The sequence below is a fragment of the Bidens hawaiensis genome, unplaced genomic scaffold (genome assembly GCF_021521415.1).
Source record: "Bidens hawaiensis isolate Kalapana, Puna unplaced genomic scaffold, B.hawaiensis_p1.1 tig00048055_1, whole genome shotgun sequence".
NCBI lineage: Eukaryota > Viridiplantae > Streptophyta > Magnoliopsida > Asterales > Asteraceae > Bidens > Bidens hawaiensis.
This window is the reverse complement of record NW_027498583.1, coordinates 69,433-77,252: the sequence shown is the minus strand read 5'-3', so window position 1 is coordinate 77,252 and position 7,820 is coordinate 69,433. Positions and strand designations below refer to the sequence as shown.

Below are 7,820 nucleotides of genomic sequence, written 5' to 3'. Positions count from 1 at the left end.
GTCAACTTACCGTATCAACGCTTGTGTTTTACCACCGTCCGTATTTTACCGACTGAACGGTGCAACGCCCCGGAGAAAACACTAGTTTACTCTAAATTTAAGTAACTTATTGTAGCCAACAAACTTGATACAAAAACTAGCAGATGCAGTTACTAAAACATTAAAGACCCATAACATTTCTTTCTAGCTTTTATACCTATAGTATCCTCTTAATCAATATGATTATATTACTAAGAGGGTAGTTAATATTACACATAAAACATAAACTTGATCACATTTTCACTGCATTAACCAGACTCGAATAATCGTAACAAGACGAACGATTCGTTTATAATCTTCACATCCAAACCATTTCTTATTGGTTCTGCGAAGAACAACCGGGCACCAGTCACAAGCAAAAACGTCGCCCCAAGCAGCCACGCCACCATTCTATGTAACTGAAGCCTGCCATTAACCGCCTTCTTCATAGCCACCTCAGCAGCCACACAAACTCCATGAAGTACAAAAAACCACGTCACCTCCCACTTCGGCTTAACATGAATCAAATAGAAAAACATCAGCTCGTGCATTATCCCCGACACCACAAAAGTCACAATAATCGCCAATTGTTGGCTCCAAAAGGTGCCAAGAGCTCGGTTTGCGATAACACGAACTGGGTTATACACAGTATCCCTGAGGATACCGGAGGGCACAAGGTTCCACCTGTGGCCCCAGAAATCCTGGAGGGATGTAGCCAGGATAGGTTCATTGAACTGCGGTTCAATTTCAAACCCGAATCCTAGAATAACCTTTGCTAATGACGCAGTGATGGCAAAACCTAGCTCGAAACCAATGTGCATGTGTGTAAAGTAGAGAACTGTGAGAACCATCCAATGTAGGTTATGTTTGTATTGATAAACATGTATGATCATTATAAGAATCATAGCTTTCAGCATCAACGTAATCCAGTTATGCGACTGGATTACGTTGATACTGTTCTGCTTCCGATCAATCTGTTTAGGATTGATCGGAAGCATGGCAATGCAGATGAAAGTGAGGAGTGGTAATTGTGGTTTGGAAGATAAAGGGCCGCGGTTGAAGGCGAAGAGTAATAGTTTGAAGTTACCTAGCCATACGAGGAAGAAGAATGCAGGGAAGGCGAAATGGACGGTGGAGATTGGGAATGGGAGGATGGAGAAGATGGTGATGATGGGGAGAAGTGAGAGTAACCTCGGAACGCCATGCGAGATCCGAGATGGAATGAAGTAGCAGTAGCAGATGGAGGAGATGGCAATGAACCATAAGTTGATGAAGGTTTTGAGTTCTTTGTTGTCTTCTTCCATTTGTTAACTTGGTGGAAAGTGTTCATGCATGTAGTCCTTTTAAATGGGATTTTAATTAAGGCTATAATTGGCAAACATGTTCACATGCATATAACAGTTGTACTAGTGTAGTACTAACTTTGGACTGTTTTAAAAACCGGTATTTTACTTGTACCGGAGTGAGCTAAAAAATATTATAATCGGTTGAACTGGGTTATGCCGGGAGGTTTAACCTGATGAATAGTTTACCTTATAATTTTCTATAAATGTAACTTCAATCCAAAAATAACTCAAAACATTCATATAACAATTTTTTTTTCAAAAAGTTAATCCATATGAAAAATAATGTAAAAGCACTCAATTTAAAAAAAATAGTCATAAAGTTTACACGTTTGAATGCTAATTATTGGTTAAAAGTAATTTTGAAAAAATATGGGCCACAAAAATCTAAAATTTCTCGGGATTAAAACCGGTTAGCCGGTAAAAACCGGTATTTTAGACAAAAACTGTTGATACGATTTTCTAGTAAATTGGTCAAAACTACCGGTCTATTGTACGAAATCCGATTTAAACCGGTTTTCAAAACACTGCAACTTTGCAGGTTTAGTCAATTCCCATTGAAAAATAGTTACGAAGAATAGTAGAGTAAATTTACCGAAATAGATAGGGGATCTTACTTCTTATGGATGTAAAGAATTAAAAGCATATAAAGAACCCAAACTACCCACCCCATAATAAATACATAACTATAGTTTTATCAAAACCTTACTAGCAGATCTTGAACACAAAATATGAATAGGCAGAATGATTTTGAAAAATAATTTGAATAAGCCGGACTCAATATATTTATATATATTTTTTATCTTTTCAGAAAAGTTACACTACTGAGCTAAAAAGTTGGGCATCATGGCCAGACCTAGCCACACAAAGATTCACCCATGCTGATCCTCCTAAGTAATCAAGAGCTTCTTAGATCGATTTCGAACCAATAGGCCGCCGACACATTGATTACCTTGGCCAAATCCTTTGAAACTTTAAGAAACTTGTGCACCTTCAAAACGTCCTTTGTACTAAAAACATAGATCGAAAGGCTACCACACCATTGAGAGATAATCTGCCATATAGAGTTAGCAAATTGGCAAGAAACAAAAGGATGTTCACCGGGTACCCCAAAGTAACCACAAATCTTACTCACAACCTCTTAAACGGGGTAAAACGTTCACATTAGGTTCTTATCTTTATCTTTATCATTATCTCTAAAATTTTAGAATAATACAAAGATGAGTTGTTGTTTAGTCCATATTGAAACTTACTATTCATTCATAATGCTTATTTTCTATATTTTATTTGTGAGTGAAAAAAGAAAAAAAAACTAACATATAAAAAAGAAGGTATCATTTGATCGGAGGAAATTGGATTTTAATAACTCAAACTCAGAGCAATTAAAGCTAATGCCAACTAAAAAAATATGTGAGGACAGTTCTTAGTTTCAACCTATTTTTATTCTATCGAGCATTTTCTAACGTGTTTAACCCGGTTTGTTTTTGATAACATGAATTGCTTATGTGACAAATTTATGTTTATAAAACATGGGTCTATAATTTAAGTAATACATTTCATTTTTCACATGGCGATATGCAGATACACCAATTTTATTTCTTATATACAAAATTAATGTTATTAAATTATTAGACATGAAGTTTACATACTAGTTTTTAACACCCTTTTTAATAATAAGAAATTAGTATTATATGTCATGTTCATTTGTTTTCATATTTTTTGTGTTATTGCTGATTTACACCAACATAACATGTTTCATTCATTATATTTTATTGGTTGACAGATTTGTAGTTCACACAATAAATGTCAGTCAACAACTAACCTCTAAATACACCTGACCTCTCACCATCAAAGAACAACAAACCAAACAAATTATGTTGTTTTCAGGTACGAAGCATACTGAAAATTTACTCGTTCTCGTCAGAAAATATCTATACGTAGTGTAAATTTACCTGTTTCGTCGAAAATTTAAGCACACTCTGCCTTCGTCCAAGCTTCGCCACTTGTTGCTTTAGGTGGTCCTTTTCTTCTTCCAATTGTGTAACATAAGCAAAACAATTATTTTTGCCAACTGTTTTTTGTATGCTATTTAATGGCAAAACAATTATTTTTATTAATTGTTAATTGGTTCATGTATTCTATTAATAATATGGATAAACCAAAAATCATGATTTTACCTCTCCTAACAGGGGTTTCAAATGATAAGCACCATCCAAATGGTGTTGATTGCGTGATGTACTAGCCTTTACCTTGAGAGTTGAAACTGCAAGAGTGTGATAATGATATGATTATTAATGATGTTGCACATTTATTAAGAATCTGATTTTACCTCATGTTGCTGGTATATAATAAAAATCGGCTTATCATAGCCGGTCCAGACCCCATCCTAGACTCGACAGCCATTTAAGGAACACTTTCGATGGGGTGAAACTTTTATAATTTTCTTTATATGATATAAAAATCTTTGGTAAACAATATCAAGTAAACTTGGCCCAAAAAAATCTGAAAAAAGTGCCAAGTAATTTAGCAATTAGTCTATTTAATTACACAACATATTACATGTGTTATGTTGCATGGGAACAACTTCCCAACTAGGATAGTGTCTTGACACATATATATATATATATATATATGGTTATGATATTTTAAGAACTTTTATAAGTCATAAGAATTTTGAGAACCACAAAAAAACATGTTTGTTTTTTTTATCAAAATTTAGAAGAGCTTTTATACACTTTAGAAATATTTTTGTAAAAAGATAAAAATAAAACATGCTATGAGAATTCTTATATTTTTATAAATTTACGGGCTTTGATTCCTGACTTTATTGAGTTTATTCATAGAGCATCCAACGGGGTATGGAACCCAAGGTCCGGATCTATGTGGCGTACAACGGACGAGATGGTTACAAACTTCCTTGTTGTGGAGCAAAGTTCATGAACCAAAGTTTGTTCCGGCAAACTAGTGGCAAACTAGTGAGGTGGACAACTGTTTCTCTCTATCTCACATACACATATAGATATATTATATACTATTTCAATGAAGTTTGTGGAGATTTGTTGTGGAATAAATGGTGGTTTTTGAAAAAAGTTTGGAATTTAACGTGAAACTGATGTGGCGGTTTGAAAAATTTGTTGTTGTAGATGCTTTTACCAGATGTTGCAAAGTCAATCTGATGCTTCTCCTTGCTATTTATACAACCCTGTATAATATAGGCGACGCCTATATTAGTTAATTTTAACCAAAAATCAAGAAGGAAATAAAAAAGAACAGGCGCGTGGTCTATATTAATCCAATAGCTGTAACACCCCGGCCCGGAAGGGCTGACGTGTCACAATAACATGGTTTCTGAACAAAAGACATAATTTTATATATTTACTTGTCAAAGGTGTAACACATTAGACAAGACAAACTTAAGGTTAATTTACACACTAGCATGGTTGAAAAGATTTGTTTTATTAAGGATCCTGATGTTTTATTCATCGCTCTTAATCCCGCCCAAAGTAACCTGTTAACCTGTATACAAAAGTAAAAATAACGGAATGGGCCGAATGCTCAGTATGGAATAATGGGCTAAAAAAATTAATGATTTAATAAAACGTAATTTAGATTGAACTTACGGTTGATGATACGATACAAAATAACCTTATTAAATAAATTAAAACGCATCATACGAATATACCCATGAGCGAACATAAAACGTGAAATATACAGGTAGCTACTCCTGGATATTTATCACACGAGTTGGCGAGTTGGCATACCCGTTATCCATCTCCTTAATATTAATCCTAGGATCGATCCATACGCCTCCTAATAGCCATATGTGCCACACTTGTACTTAAGAGACGCCGTGAACTGATCTCACCGTCACGGTTGGTGCACATGTTGTCGATGCCGTAACAACATGCTCGTGGGACACTCCACGAGAGCGACAATCAGGGTATCGGAATACAGATAATCTTATTCAAATAACTCATAGCAATTATATATCGTAACACATATCGAAACATGCGAAAATGAGTATAATTACATATAATACTTAAATCCAATGTTATAATCATATCGGGGATCCAATGAACAGTCAAGTGAATTGATAATTCAAAAACGTGAGGAGTTTTAAAAAATATATATGAAACTAATGGGTTTATAACAGTTGAATATGAAAGCAACAATGAAGAGGGGTAAGGATCCGTACCTTTAATGTCCTAAATTGATGTATACTTTAGAGTTTCAAAATGATGTTAACTTGTTTTGCGCCTTCAATTTATCTACATATGAGTTATAGAATTATGCTTGTTTATTATTGATTTGGAATAATCCCATATTGAATACATGTTCGTTATTATTTAAAAAGGATACATATTATATATATATTATTTTATATCATATTAAATTAGATTTCCCTACAAATATTTTCCTTTGTTCATGTCACTTAATAAAACTAACAGCTCTGTGGAGCCTCCACCAATATTTTATGTATATATAGTGTGTCCCAAATATGGTTCACAATATTGGGAAATAAGTTGATGTCAGTTAATAAATAAAATAAAAGTTTGTATTCTTTCATAAGAGTTTAAAACCATGATGGATGATTTATTTGCAAAAAGGTGGGTTGATGAATCTTAATCTTAAACAAATAAATAGGTACAAGTGAGTTTCGAACCGTGACCGTATATTATTTAACAAGATGAAGATAGTTAATGATATATAGTTATCAAAGTGGTGTTACCTTACTTTTAAGTTTAACAACAATAGTGATATATGCCGGTTAACGCGGTGTTGTCGTGTGGTGGTTTAAAGGTGGTAGGGGTGGGAACAATAGGGTATTAATTAATCTTTTTGTGTTTACTTTGATTTATCAGAACCGGAAACTTGTTTAGAGTTGTACGGGAGGTGGAAGTATGACCGGAAGTTACTAAGTGGTTATTTTGTTGGTGTTTTAGTTTGTTTTTGAGTTGCCAATGATCACAAGTTGTCGTCATCGGAAACTTTGACGGAATATATATTGAGGTATGGTGGTGAAAGCTCTACAACTCTACTCATATATAATACACTTTTCTTGGTAACTAAGGTGGAGATGAACATATGGCAAACAAGGTATTGTTTGTTTTTAAATTAGTTTGTCGGGTTAACTTCGGTTCCGTTGTGGGGTGGGGTTGGCTATATTAAACTAGGCCACTGTTGAATTGGCATGCCGCATAAAGTTAACCGTTGCCGGAATTTAGTGTCATGGTATTATAATTGTATTGAGTATGAATGTTTAAAGTTTCGAGACATATATTTATAATCAGTTTACTTTGATGAGGATAGAAATCAAAACTTAAAACTTCAAGTTGAAAACCTCACTGTATGGAACTATTTTTACTTTTGTCCTAAACTTAAATTTGAGTACTGTTATGTATTTATGTTTGTTTCTTATTTTCTTTATTTTCTTTTCTTTAAATCATACTACATATCTTATCTCATAATTTCCTTTTATTATATATTTAAAACTGAGTGACCGAACGATATTAAATTTTGGTTATTACAATAGCCGTCTGTAAAATTCTTATGTAGGGTTTGGTATGCAGCAATGATAAGTAGAATTGAATAGATCATTATAACGTAATAAATAATAGGTGTTTGGTTGTTCAATGTTATGGCACGTATGATTACACAATGAATCCAATTCTATTAAAATTCATTCATTATCACTTTTTTTTTCCGTTTCATTCCTCTTTCATCTTATTTTCTTGACTCCACCACCACCACCGTCACCGCCACCGCCAAAGCATGAACTAATAAAATAACAGGTTCTAACAAACTAACCGACATTGCAATTAAACTAGAATATACATTTGCAAGTAATAAATTTTCAATTCTCCTTAAACAAACACAAAACTTTACTAAACTTTCCAGTTTGCTCATCAATTTAGTACCAAATATAAGATAACATTTTAAAACATATTCAATTACCTTATAAGAAAAAAAACAAACTTGATTGTTTTCGAGAAAGAAGACAAGGTTTCGATGTAACGATGAAAACTCTCAGGTCCGAAGGAGTCATCGTAACCATATAACTCTTTAAAACTCTTGTCTTGAATAATGTACCTTAAATCTTATCTGGAGTTAACAACACCAAGAATGCATCTTCTTCTGCTTTACCTCTAATCACATCAAAAGTAGCCATGAGGATTGCGCTCCAGGAGACGCAAGGGCGAAGCTTCATTGAGGCCCGGGGTGGCCCTGCCCCCTGTTTTTTTGCGCAGTAGTGTAAATTTACCCGTTTTTGGCCGAAATTTTTATACGTAGTGTAAGTTTAGCCTTTTCCGACCAAAAATTTGAGTCTCCCCCCCCCCCTCGTTTGTGAAATTTTGTATATATTTTGAGCTCGCCCCCCCCCCCCTCGGTGCCTCAGCCCAAGCTTCGCCACTGAGGAGACGTTAGAACTACTTGGAGTTGAAGACCGGTCTAATTTGA

General features: G+C 34.3%; 1 pseudogene; it reads right to left on the bottom strand.

Annotated features, from left to right (window-relative positions):
* Positions 1-259: 259 nt before the first annotated feature.
* LOC143597284 (long-chain-alcohol O-fatty-acyltransferase pseudogene) lies at positions 260-1,431 on the bottom strand (annotated as a pseudogene).
* Positions 1,432-7,820: the final 6,389 nt, after the last annotated feature.